Source organism: Ahaetulla prasina, chromosome 3 (assembly GCF_028640845.1).
Source record: "Ahaetulla prasina isolate Xishuangbanna chromosome 3, ASM2864084v1, whole genome shotgun sequence".
NCBI lineage: Eukaryota > Metazoa > Chordata > Lepidosauria > Squamata > Colubridae > Ahaetulla > Ahaetulla prasina.
The window spans coordinates 9,544,076-9,558,594 of NC_080541.1; the positions used below are offsets into that span (position 1 = coordinate 9,544,076).

At 45.7% G+C, this 14,519-nt stretch overlaps 1 protein-coding gene across 1 annotated transcript in view; it reads left to right on the forward strand.

The window, feature by feature from the left end:
• COL22A1 (collagen type XXII alpha 1 chain) overlaps window positions 1-14,519 on the forward strand; it is a 316,045-nt gene that overhangs the window by 111,095 nt on the left and 190,431 nt on the right. The gene's annotated exons all lie outside the window — the stretch shown is intronic.

Here is a 14,519-nt window from a genome sequence, read left to right on the forward strand (position 1 = left end):
GACAGTCTTTGGTTAAAGTTTTGGGGATTTTGGGATGAGACCACAGAGTCAGGTAGTGCTTTCCAGTCATTAACAACTCTGTTACTGAAGTCATATTTTTTGCAATCAAGATTGGAGCGGTTCACTTTAAGTTTAAATCTACTGTGTGCTCGTGTATTGTTGTGGTTGAAGCTGAAGTAGTCTTCGACAGGAAGGACATTGTAGCAGATGATTTTATGCGTTGTGCTCAGGCCATGCCGAAGGTTACATTCGGAGTATAAGACACTTCCTAATTTTCAGCTTTTAGGAGGGAAAAAACTGCATCTTATACTCCAAAAAATATGGTACATACCGCTTTACAGTGCTCTAAGTGGTTTACAAAGTCAGTCTATTGCCCACAACAATCCCCGTCCTCATTTTACCCCACCTCGGAAGGATGGAAAGCTGAGTCAACCTTAAGCCCGGTGAGATTCGAACTGCCAAGTTGCAGACAGCCGGCAGACAGCAGAAGTAGCCTGCAGTACTTCACTCTAACCACTGCACCACCGTGGGTCGATAGATGACACCTAGAGGAAGATAGACAGACAGAAAGACAGACAGACAAACTTTGGACATGCCTTTCAGCAAAATCTGATCCGCTCTTCCACTGAAATGTTTCCGCATTCCAAGGGTTGTTGTTTTTCTCCCCCCTTAAGTACTCGGTTTGGTCTGAGGTCTGAATTCTTGCCAGGAGCCAAATGAGCAGAACAGCTGCCGTTCCTGTCTCATCTCTAATTTTGCCTCTGGAAATAGCATGAGCCGAACTTCCAGCTGACTCTGACTCTGACTCACTCGCTCTCCAAATTGGCACTTGGTTTACGGAGACACGACTGGTGAAATGAAAGTTACAGGGTCCGGTTTTATAAGCAGACAAGTCGTCACTGTAATTGTTTCGTCCTTCCCTGTAATTTGCTGTAGACAAAACAGGGGTAAAATACAAGCTGGTTTTAGGTCTGCGTAAGGGCCTTTGTACGATCCGTTAACATTTTCAAAACGCTCGCTTAATTGGTTTGCTTCGAGTTGTGAAACCTCGCCATTTTACTTAACCCTTTTACCTTTTATGAGAGTAATGGAGTGTTTTCATGAACGGGTTTAAAAGTCTGTAGAGATTCTCAATCATCCAGGTCATGGTTGTCCCAAAGGTGCTTTTTCAGGAGACAACTGGACTTCCTTATTGTTGTTGTTTTTTAAACTGGTCTTCCTTGTTGTTGTTGTTTTAAAACTGGACTTCCTTGTTGTTGTTGATTTTTTTTTCTATTCTCCAAAGCACCTGAGGGTAGAACAAGAAGCAATGGGTGGAAACTAATCAAGGAGAGAAGCAACTTAGAACTAAGGAGAAATTTCCTGACAATGAGAACAATTAATCAGTGGAACAATTTGCCTCCAGAAGTTGTGAATGCTCCAACACTGGAAATTTTTAAGAAAACGTTGGATAACCATTTGTCTGAAATGGTGTAAGGTTTCCTGCCTGGGCAGGGGGTTGGACTAGAAGACCTTCAAGGTCCCTTCCAACTCTATTGTTGTTGTTGTTGTTGTTGTTGTTGTTGTTGTTGTTGTTGTTATTATTATTATTATTTTATTTACACAATACATAGCGAACGAGATAATTATGCTGGATTTCGTATCACAGATCACTAGTCGAACACTTCCCAAGCGTTTAGGACTGCGCGATGTATCGGCAAATTATGCGAGCAGATCCCAGTAATAATAATAATGATGATGATGATGATGGTGGTGGTGGTGGCATTTCTCATCCAGGAAACTTCTTCAGCTCTGACATTCCCCACCATCCTGTCAGAGCTGAAGAAGCTTCTTGGATGAGAAGTGAAACGTCTTCAAAGAAAAAAACAAGAAAGTCCAGTTGCCTCCTGAAAAAGCACCTTTGGAAAATTCATAAAGGGGTATAAGATTCCCACCCACCCCTGTTTTTCCACCTATCAAAAATTCACATTTGATGGCAGTGGATAGGAAAAAATACAAACAAACAAACAAACAAACAGAAAAAGACCAAGGGGTCCTTGGTGCTCACATTTAGAGCTTGGATGTGCTCTGGCAGACGTTTCATGACCCAACTAGGTAACATCATCAGTGCTAGTGAGGGGTGGGGTTTTCTGTCATTTTATAGTCTAATGGCTTGCCCTGTCGGTATTGATGGGAGTGACTTAGATTTAGAATAACTTTATTGTCCCTTTAAATGTACACTAATTGGCATACATTATAATGAAATTTCACTGCATAAAGGTAAAGGTAAAAGTTCCCCTCGCATATAATTGCTAGTCGTTCCTGACTCTAGGGGGCGGTGCTCATCTCCGTTTCAAAGCCGAAGAGCCAGCGCTGTCCGAAGACATCTCCATGGTCATGTGGCCGGCATGACTCAATGCCAAAGGCACATGGAACGCTGTTACCTTTCCACCAAAGGTGGCCCCTATTTTTTCTACTTGCATTTTTACGTGCTTTCAAAACTGCTAGGTTGGCAGAAGCTGGGACAAGTAACGGGAGCTCATCCCGTTACATGGCAGCACTAGGGTTTCGAACCGCCGAGCTGCTGACCGTTCGATTGACAAGCTCAACGCCCTAGCCCTTGAGCCACCGCGTGCGCCTTCACTGCATACAGCTCTCAAAGGGTCATCACCTCTGATATACACTACACAAACATGGCCAAATAAAAAAAGAAAGAAATACAAAATTATGCATGTACCCACATATGTTAAATGACGCAGAGAAGCAACACAGTCTAGTTTGGAGGTACATAAACAAAATGCACCGGTACCGTATATGTGGTACCTTGCTCAATAGTAGTACCTGTGAGAGGGATCTTGGAATCCTAGTGGATAACCATTTAGATATGAGCCAGCAGTGTGCAGCAGCTGCTAAAAAAGCCAACACAGTTCTGGGCTGCATAAACAGAGGGATAAAATCAAGATCACGTGAAGTGTTAGTGCCACTTTATAATGCCTTGGTAAGGCCACACTTGGAATATTGCATCCAGTTTTGGTCTCCACGATGTAAAAAAGATGTTGAGACTCTAGAAAGAGTGCAGAGAAGAGCAAAGATGATTAGATCATATGAAGAACGGTTGCAGGAACTGGGTATGTCTAGTTTAATAAAAAGAAGGACTAGGGGAGACATGATAGCTGTGTTCCAATATCTCAGGGGTTGCCACAAAGAAGAGGGAGTCAGGCTGTTCTCCAAAGCACCTGAGGGTAGAACAAGAAGCAATGGGTGGAAACTGATCAAAGAAAGAAGCAACTTAGAACTAAGGAGAAATTTCCTGACAGTTAGAACAATTAATAAGTGGAACGACTTGCCTGCAGAAGTTGTGAATGCTCCAACACTGGAAATTTTTAAGAAAATGTTGGATAACCATCTGACTGAGATGGTGTAGGGTTCCTGCCTGGGCAGGGAGTTGGACTAGAAGGCCTCCAAGGTCCCTTCCAATTCTGTTGTTATGTTATGTTATGTTATATGTACATGGCAAGAAAAATGAATCTTGCGAGTTACCAGACAGATGGCACAGGCTTGGCAACAAAACTGTTACAGAATCTGGTAGTCCTGCTAGAAATACTTCAAAACCTCCCCACCAGAGGGGAGCAACAAGTATGATCTTGGCAGTTCCTTGAATAGGTTGTTTACTGGTAGCTTGTTTGGCATCTTTGAATTCCTCACCCAACTGTCTTGTCAGGCGCAAGGAAGTATGGGAAAGGTTGACCTAGAACTTCAGGAACTAGGGACTCTATAATATTCCTTGCATTTTATGACTGAGATCATTGTTATGTATTCTTGTATGTACCTTTAAATATTTGGGCGGGAAATCAGCACGTTGCTGATTGGACGAAGCCGCCAGTAGAACTGTATAAAAGGAGAGGTTTTTCCCCCAGCCTGTTGCTGGGTTCACCCTATATTAAAGAGCTGTTGTCACTACCCTGGTCTCCAGCCTCGTTACTTCCAGAACATAACACTGGCGACGAAGGTGGGATCTCGAGGCTAAGGAGAACCAGAACCGAGCTGAAGCACGATAGACCCGAACCCAGCAAACACAGGGCAGAAAAGCGGAGATGGCCAGTTACACTCCGCCCGCACTGCTTGACCCGCTAAAGAGAAATGGGGAACGATATGACCCGTTTGAAAGCTTTCTAGAAGCCAACGAACTGCAAGGAGTTCCAGATAACCGCAAAGGGCTTATTTCTTAAGCCACTGTGGTCCGAGGTCATTGATATCGCGGAAGCCCTGGCAGAGCCAACGCCGTTACAATCGGTGTCGTGGCCAACTCTACAGACTTTACTAAAAACCACTGCACCAACGCCGTCCAAATACGTGCGGCGGTTTGAATTGGAGAGCGAAGGCAGATGGAGGGCGAATCCATCGGTGACTACATGGCCGCCTAAGGAAAGCGCCCAAGGACTGCGGATACCGCGACCTAGACGAGGTGCTCCTCGAGCAACTCATCCGAGGGGTCAGAGACATCCGCTTGCGCGGCGGCTGCTAGCAAAGAGCAACCTAACGCTGGCCAACGCCTGGACGAAGCCAGAGCACATGAAATGTCCACCCAAGCGGCGGAGACACTGCAAAGCCTGTCCCACCAAAGGCGAAGCCAACCCCAGTGCACCAGGAGGAGGTTCAGACCGAATCCGACGGTGAAGATGAGGAAGGGGTCTGCCGAACCGAGAAACGCGACAAAGGGGACCGAGACGAATGCGGAAGCTGCGGTGGTCAACACCAGCGCCAACGCTGCAAGTTTAAGGACGCGACATGTCGGCGGTGCGGAAGAAAGGGCACCTAGCTCAAGTTTGTCGAGCGCCCAACCTTCCCGCCGAAAATTCAAATCGCCAATCAGAGCGCGGAATCGGCAAGGCGACCGCGATTGGCTCAAACAAAAAGGCGCGGATTCAAACCAAACGACTGTGGTCATAGGCGCGCCCGAGTGGAGAAGAAGATCTTCACCAAACCAAAATAGAGGGAGTACGGTGCCGGCTCGAAGTAGACACGGGATCAGCGATCACCATCATGTCCTGGGACACTTTGGCGAAGTCACTGCCGTCAGTCGCGAAGCGCCACCTGCAAGCACAACGGCTATGAGTCCACGACTACCAAGGGAATCGCATCCCTGTTCGAGGGACCACCTCCGTCCGAGTCGAGTACGGACCACACAAGAAGACCCTGCCCATCACAATCGTCGAAGGAACCCTGCCCAGTCTGTTGGGACTAGACTGGTTTCGTGCCCTGGGCATGGGAGTGACTGGCATCTACAGAAGTGACTGTAACCTGAAAGACATTCTCTTTAACGAGTTCGAAGATGTCTTCAAGGACTGCCTGGGCAAGTACAAGGGGACCCCTATTTCCTTCAACTTAGACCCCCAGGTAGCTCCCATTAGGCTTAAGGCGAGGAGAGTCCCTTTTGCCCTAAAACCAAAAATTGATAAGGAGCTAGATAAGCTCATAAATCAGGGGATTTTGGTGCCAGTCGATCACGCAAAGTGGGAGACGCCAATCGTCACCCCAATAAAACCAGACGGGACAATTAGAATTTGCGCTGACTACAAGGCGACGCTTAACAAAGCCTTACAGAAAAGCGCTTACCGGTTCCGTGGTGCAACACTTGCTGCACTCTTTGGGGCAAGGGCAAGTCTTTGCAAAGTTAGACTTGGCCCAAGCCTACCAACAACTGCCCGTGAGCGCCCGCACAGCCGAAGCCCAAAGCGATTGTAACGCACAGGGGGCCTTCAAGTGCACCGATTGCAATTTGGGGTGAGTGTGGCACCAGGGCTGTTCCAAAACCTAATGGAACGACTTCTGCAAGGGCTCCCAGGGTAGTTCCCTACTTGATGATGTCCTAATTTCAGGGAAAACATGGAGGAATTGGGGAGCGTTTGAGAAAGGTTCTGGGCATTTTCGGACAGCGGATTAAAAGTCAAGGTAAACAAATGCCAGATAGGGGTCGAATCCGTCGATTTCTTGGGCTACCGGATAGACAAGAAAGGAATTCACCCACTGAGAGCAAGGTCAAGGCAATTAGAAGGCTCCAGCGCCCAAAAACAAAGCAGAGCTGCAGGCATTCCTGGGGCTAGTGAATTTTACGCGGTCTTTTTAAAAAACAAAGCGACCGTTGCTGAACCGCTGCATAGGCTTTTAGGAAAAAATACTGTTTGGTCTTGGGGAAAGTCGGAAAATAGGGCTTTCGAAGCAGTAAAAAACCTGCTCTCAAGTGACAGCCTGCTCATCCAATATCATAACTCATTGCCCTAGTGCTGGTTTGCGATGCCTCCCTTATGGGGTGGGGGCTGTACTCAGCCATAGACTTCCAAACGGCACAGAAGCCCCTATAGCTTTTTACTCTAGAACGATGTCCTCCCCAGAGAGGAACTACAGCCAATTAGATAAAGAAGCACTAGCCATTGTGTCAGGGGTGAAAAAATTCCACGAATATGTTTTTGGGCGGGATTTTGAAATCGTGACTGACCACAGACCGCTACTAGGGATACTGGCTGGCGATCACCAACGCCTGTGGCACTTTCGCCACGCTTGACCCGATGGACTATTTTCTTAGCCGCTTATTCGTACAAGCTGCAGCATCGACCAGGAAAAGAAGTGGGGCATGCAGACGCGTTAAGCAGATGCCCACTACCAGGGGCGATCAAGACCCCACCCGGGACGCCCATCCTGCTTATTGACTCTTTGGACTCTGGCCCAGTCACATCTAAGGAAGTGGCTCGGGCATCATACCGGGACATTATGTTAAGGACTGTACCGGTTGGGTACAAGAGGGTGGCCGCTGCGCCGGGCGAACGTTCAAGAATTTGTTAAAAAGCGATGAGCTCTCGGCTCAAGGGGTGCCTGTTATGGGGTGATCGTGTAATAATTCCTGATAAATTAAGGGAAAGGTACTGGACCTCCTCCACGAGGTCACCCAGGGATCGTAAGGATGAAGGGGCTAGCGAGAAGCTATGTGTGGTGGCCACTCATGGACTCAGAGATTGCTGAGAGGGTGGGAAATGCCAGGCTTGCCAAGAGTCCAGACCCCTACCCCCAACGGCCCCAGTCAGGGAATGGGAAAAACCCCAAGGGCCCTGGTCAAGAATCCACATTGATTTTGCTGGCCCCTTCCATGGCCAAACTTTCCTGGTGGTTGTCGACACATTCTCTAAATGGTTGGAGATCATACTCATGAAATCCACTACGGCCGAGGCAGTAATCGCAGCCCTCGCCACTTATTCGCAACCCACGGGTTGCCTGACACTCTGGTGTCCGACAACGGGCCGCAATTCACGGCAGCCCAGTTCGAAGAATACTTGGCAGAGGAGGGCATCCGACATGCCTCTCTGCGTCTTTCCACCCTGCGTCGAATGGCCTTGCAGAGCGTTCCGTCCGGAGCGCTAAGGAGGCATTGTCCAGGCTCAAGCCAGGTGACTGGCAAACAAAGATAGACTTCTTTCTGGCCGTTCAGCACAGAACCCCAAGCACTGCTACAGGCAGAAGCCCAGCCGAATTATTGATGGACGGAAACTCCGGTGCCCACTTGATCGTTTGAGTCCCCATTACACACCAGAGGGTTACAAGGGGGAAATAGACAAAACAAGGGAATTGGGCATAGGCGACCGAGTGTGGGCCCGCAACTACGGGGACGGCCCAAGTTGGCTCGCAGGGCAAATAATAAAAGCAACCGGCCCAAAGTCATACTTGGTGAATTACAAGACAACCGAGTATGGAGGCGCCACATAGATCAGATAAGGAGACGAATAACTGAACAAACTAAGCCACAGGAAACAAATTATGACCCCTCCTTATTTGAACCCACAGCTGACCATGACCCGGGGGAGGCGCAAGACTTAGCTGAGGTCCCGGAGGTCCAGCGACGCCATCAGGTTCCCGAGGGAAACGACAGGGAAAATTACAAAAGTAATCCAGGGCCGGATGGCCAAGAAAAAGAATCTGCAAATAATCCAGGGCCCGATGGCCTAGAGAAAGAGCTGGGAGGAGAAAACAGACCCTCCGAACAGCTCAAAACACCACCCAGGACTGAACCGCGCAGGTCTGAAAGAACTAGGAGACGCCCAGGTTATTTGCGTGACTACGTCGAAAAATAACATGTAAATAAAATGCAATAGAGGCAAAGTGTTTTCTGGGAGGGGAGGAGTGTTATGTATTCTTGTATGTACCTTTAAATATTTGGGCGGGAAATCAGCACGTTGCTGATTGGACGAAGCCGCCAGTAGAACTGTATAAAAGGAGAGGTTTTTCCCCCAGCCTGTTGCTGGGTTCACCCTATATTAAAGAGCTGTTGTCACTACCCTGGTCTCCAGCCTCGTTACTTCCAGAACATAACAATCATGATATCAAATGATTCTGCATGAAGGGTCTTTGTCTCATCTGTCTGGAACCCGCACTGCATATCGGACATTAATACAATTGAACGAGTCCAGAGATATTTCACAAGAAGAGTCCTCCATTCCTCTGCTCGCAACAAAATATCTTATGCCACCAGACTTGAAATTTTGGGCTTAGACAACTTAGAACTTCGCTATCTTCAGTCTGACCTTAGCATAGTACATAAAATCATCTGCTACAATGTCCTACCAGCCAATGACTACTTCAGCTTCAACCAAAACAATAGAGGAGCACACAATAGATACAAGCTCATAGTAAACCGATCCAAACTAGACTGCAGAAAATACGACTTCAGTAACAGAGTTGTCAACGCCTGGAATGCACTACCTGACTCTGTGGTTTCTTCCTAAAATCCCCAAAACTTTAACCTTAGACTGTCTACTGTAGACCTCACCCCATTCCTAAGAGGTCTGTAAGGGGGCGTGCATAAGCGCACCAGCGTGCCTACCCTCCCTGTCCTAATGTTTTCTTTTAAATAAAATAAAATAAAATAAAATCAATGAAAAATATAATAATGCAACTCATAGCTGGATTATAAATGATTTGATTAACAAGAGGGAACACAAAGAGATCTAGCTATTACCATTCCCAATCTACAGGGGCGTCACATGCGATTCAAAGAACAATAGTTCACTATTAATTAATCTGCCTACATACATCGGCAATTGTTTGCCATTAATTAAAGATTTCAGATATTGGACTAAGTCTTGCAAGCTTGAGTGCCTGCTCTACTAGAGGCTCATTGTCTCCAAGGACATGACTTCACTTTGGTCTCTCTCAACATTTGAGTTTCCTGCTTCTCGTTCCTCTTCATTTCCTCAAATCAATTCTGGGGCTCAGGTCTTTGAAGACCAGCTGGAAGGCGAAGAAACTTGTACGCTTTGACTTGAAACTCGTTAGCGAGGGAAGAAGCTGTTTTTCTTGGCGCTGGCAATTTGAATGCCTGATGAATGGATAGGAAATAAAAGCTAGTTAGGCAGGGTTTTTATAAATTATGTTTGCCCTCTGTGTCTTAAGGTGTTATTTTCAATTTTGGTTGTGGTTTTAATAATTGTGGTCGATGTGCTTTACCAAAAACAATAGGAACGGATACAACATGAATACATCAATTATGAAAATTGTATTACTTGGAACAGCACAAATATTATGAAAACATCTTTAAGTACTTTAAGACCTTTGGGAATGATCCAATAGTTAAAAAGGAAAGTTTTTTTTAAGAAGTCACAACTTGTAGATTGAATGTAAACGATTTAATTACCCAATCTACAGGGAGCTTCACATGTGATTCAAAGAACAATATAGTTCACTATTAATTAATTTGCCTACATACATTGGCAATTGTTGCAATTAATTAAAGGTTCCAGACAATGCTGCTGCTACTGTTGCTCATCCTCCTCCTCTTCTCCACAAATCCCGCTTCCTTCAAGCACTGATGATGTTCCCTAGTTGGGTCATGAAACATCTGCAAGAAAACAACCAAGCTCAGAGAGAGAACCAAGACCTCAGTCTCCTCCTCCTCCACCTCCTCCTCCTCCTCCCAATATTTATCTTATGTCCAGCTCTATAAAATTCTTCATCTATTTATATCCAAAGAAGTTCAACTTACGAGAATTTTAATAGTGTTTATTTCCTCCAACTTTGGTGTTTTCCGAGAAAAAAATATTGGATCTAAAAAAGCAAGTTTGCCTCCTTTTGCCACGTTGAAATCAATGATGTGTTCCACATTCCACATTCCATATTTCACATTCCACATTCCAAGGAAAGGAAAGGAAAGGAAAGGAAAGGAAAGGAAAGGAAAGGAAAGGAAAGGAAAGGAAAGGAAAGGAAAGGAAAGGAAAGGAAAGGAAAGGAGGGGAGGGGAGGGGAGGGGAGGGAAAGGAAAGACAGGAAAGGAAAGGAAAGGAAAGGAAAAGAAAGAGGAGGGGGGAAGAAAAGAGGAAGGAGGAGAGGAAAGGAAAGGAAAACTGTTTTTCAGAGCTGGACTAAGCTGGACCATTCTGTTGCTTCGGAACTTTTTTTGATATTTTGCCAATCACTGTGACTTTTTCTTGTGTCTTGAGTCATCACACAGATATAGTCTGTTTCGATACATCCCCGTTAATGATTGCTTCTTAGCTGAAAGTCAATAGACATGGCTGTTAACCACTTTATACACATCTGGAAACCCTGAGAACATTTGGGGATAAAATCAAGAAGCAACCTGCTCACCCTCTAACAGAGGGAAGAGATTCCATATTTATAACATGAGCTTATTGCATGAATAAGCCTCTGTTGGTTTCATTTCTTTCTCCCCTGCATGTATTTGTGTATCTGTTTATTCATACCAGTGGTGTACCATAATCTGGTCATAATTGTTAGATGCGTAGTATCTTGCATTGGTTGAACAAACATACGGTCTGGTGATGCATACTGTATTTGTTAAAGTCAGGTCCAAAATTACGCACCTGATCTTGGTCAATCAGTTTTGGGTTTTTGTTAGGGTATGTGTGCCATTTCTTCTGCTTCTCAGTCAGCTGTTGCGGCCTTGTGAGGTTCATTTTGCAAACAATATAATGTCCGGTTTCATGATTGCATAAGGTCTACTTGCATTTTTACATGCTTTCAAAACTGCTAGGTTGGCAGAAGCTGGGGCAAGTAACGGGAGCTCACCCCATTACACAGCAGCACTAGGGATTCGAACCGCTGAGCTGCCGACCTTTCGATTGACAAGCTCAACGTCCTAGCCCCTGAGCCGCTGCGTCCCATTGCATAAGGTAGGGCAGGATTATTGCAGAGTTCAGCAGGCAGCAGAGTGTCAAGACCTTCCCTCAAAGGGCAACGGTATATGTCAGAGGGCAAGAATCCTTGGAATGAGATTAGTGAGTTAAATGATGCATGCCATAGATGAAAATAATGTGCAAACTGCTTTGAACTATGTGACCCTAACTTGTTCGAGTGCTATATATTGATATGCATGGCTTAGCACTTCTTTAGCTAGCTGACTTCAGATGTTGTTGGGTGGCTTTCTTCAGAATAACAAAATAATTGAGTTGGAAAGCACTTTGGAGGTCTTCTGGTCCAAACTTCTGCCCAAGCAGGAGACCCAGAGGTGAGATTCAGCCGGTTAGGACCGGTTCGAGTGAACCAGATATTAAATTTACATCTGGTTCGGCGAACCGGTTGTTCCGACGACTGGCTGGCCCACCCCCACCCCGCCCCTCCCATCCCAGGAGTCTCCATGCTGCCTGTTTTGGATCCTTGGTAAGTGCAGGGGATGCGTGGAGCCAGGGTAGGTGGAAAATGGGCCTCCCAGAGGCTTGTGGAAGGTGAAAATGAAGCTATTTCCTGCCTCTGGAGAGCTTCCGGAGCCCGGGGAATGGAAAATGGTCCTCCCAGAGGCTCATGGAAGGCTGAAAATGGGTCTATTTCCAACCTCCAGAGAGCCTCCAGAGGCCAGGGAGGTGGAAAATGTGCCTCCCAGAGGCCTGTGGAGGGCAAAAATGGGCCTATTTCCAGCCTCCAGAGAGCCTCCGAAGCTTCGGGAGATTGAAAGCGTCCCCTACAGCCCATTTTTCCTCCCAGGGGAGTGCAGGAGGCCAAGTGCTGCTTGTCACCCCCTGGCCACGCCCACCATGGCCACGCCCACCCAGCCGGTCATTAGGGCAGAGAACCATTGTTAATTCATTTGAATCCCACCACTGAGGAGACCATATACTCTTTCCGACAAGTGGCTGTCCAGTCTCTTCTTAAAAACCTCCAGTAATGGAGCACCGACAACTTCTGAAGGCAAGCCATTCCATTGGTTACTTTTTCTCACTATGAGGAAGTTTCAGACCCAGCTCACTTTGCTTGTTAGAGCGACTTGGATTTTTCTTTTCCAAGTTGACCAAACAAGGTAATTTCAATCATTCCATATTTATGTCTGTAGACCAGCAGGATGGACAGAAGACCAGAATAATTTTTTCCATAATTAAGTAGAGGGTTTTTTTGTGTGTTATTTTAGATTTGATCATTATCTAATCCAGGGGTCTCCAACCTTGGCAACTTTAAGACTTGGGGACTTCAACTCCCAGAATTCCTCAGCCAGCAAAGTAGAGTCCGGCGAGGCACCCCTCGACATGAGTGATATCAAGTTGACCATGCCCACCCAGTCACATGACCACCTAGCCACACCCACCCACCCAGTCATTAAGCAGATCATATTAGTGGTCCGCGAGATTTTAAATTATGAATTTAGTGGTCCCTGAGATCCGAAAGGTTGGTGATCCCTGACCTATAAGGTCCCTTCCAACTCTGTTAATCTGAAGCCATCTTGGAGCTTCAGAGCTGCCACACTGGAGTTGAGAGATAGGGAGGGAGGGATTCGTGATAGCTTGGGTTGTGTAGTCAAAATAAAATACTTTCTCTTGGGAACCAAGGAAGTTCTCACACCTGGTTGGAGGAAGGAGGAGTGATGTCACCAGACCAGTGGACGCTGCCTTGATTGGGCCATGTGACTGATTGTTTGGGATTGAGGGGAAATCTTTCACTTTTAATTAGGTGAAAACCGTGGGAGACTTCAGAGTCGGTTTTCATCAGGACTGGGCCAATACGATACTTCCAATAAAGCTATTCTTTGAGGAATCTCCCTGCCTTGGAGTTTTGCTTGACGTGGGACTATTACTTGAAACCCTGACATCTGCCTTGATGTGGAAAGATATTTTATTATCTAGCTAACTGCTGTGTTATGCAAAGGTTCTTTCCCAAAGAAGAGAAGGTGAAGAAAATAAAAATAGTCTTGTTTCCAGTGGAAACCAGAACTGGTGTATTCATCTCTTGGAATAGTGGTAGACCAGTCTTTCCTTGAAGATCTCTGGGCTTGGAAAAGTCAGCACCAAAGTCTAGATTCTACAGATTCTATAATTCTACAGAGGAATTATTGAGTCTGTCATTTGCACCTCTATAACTGTCTGGTTTGGTTCTGCAACCCAACAAGAAAAACACAGACTTCAGAGGATAATTAGAACTGCAGAAAAAACAATGGCTACCAGCCTGCCTTCCATTGAGGACCTGTATACTGCACGAATCAAGAAGAGGGCCGTGAAAATATTTGCAGATCACTCGCATCCTGGACATAAACTGTTTCAACTCCTACCCTCAAAACGACGCTACAGAGCACTGCACACCAGAACAACTAGACACAAGAACAGTTTTTTCCCGAAGGCCATCACTCTGCTAAACAAATAATTCCCTCAACACTGTCAGACTATTTACTGAATCTGCACTACTATTAATCGTTTCATAGTTCCCATCACCAATCTCTTTCCACTTATGACTGTATGACTATAACTTGTTGCTGGCAATCCTTATGATTTATATTGATATATTGACCATCAATTGTGTTGTAAATGTTGTACCTTGATGAACGTATCTTTTCTTTTATGTACACTGAGAGCATATGCACCAAGACAAATTCCTTGTGTGTCCAATCACACTTGGCCAATAAAATTCTATTCTATTCTATTCTATTCTAGATCACAAATTCTGCAGACATTTCCCTGTCCATCCCAATGTAGCTTCATCTGTAGAATGGTCCAGAAATGGGGCTTGCCATGCTATACTTATAATCTATGTGAGCTTGAATTCTTCGTTGTTGGTTGGGGTTAATTCTGTTCTGATTGGTCTGCCTTGTCAATCTGATGTGAAGGGTTTGGATCTTGTGTCTGATAGAGTGTAAATCCTATCCAACCTAGTGTTAGACTTTCCAAAATTCCTGACTCTTCTGCCGTTTGTTGTTTGTTTGATTCTTTTCTTATTCCAGTCAAATGTGTGGAATAAGAGCGTAGGTAGCTATGAATTATTCTGGTTTTGGGTTTTTTGCAGTTACGTGTTCATTATTACTTTAGTGTAATTGGGGCAGTGCAATTTTTGCTACTGGTTCTATGGGTGGGCATGGCATGGCTTGGTTGGTGTGGCTTGGTGGGCATGGCAGGGGAAAGATACTGTAAAATCTCCATTCCCACCCCAATCCAGGGGAAGGTTACTCCAAAATCTCCATTTCTTCCCGATCAACTGGGACTCGGGAAGCAGAGAATAGATGGGGGTGGGGCCAGTCAGAATTTTTTACTTCCAGTTCTCTGAACTACTCAAAATTTCCACTT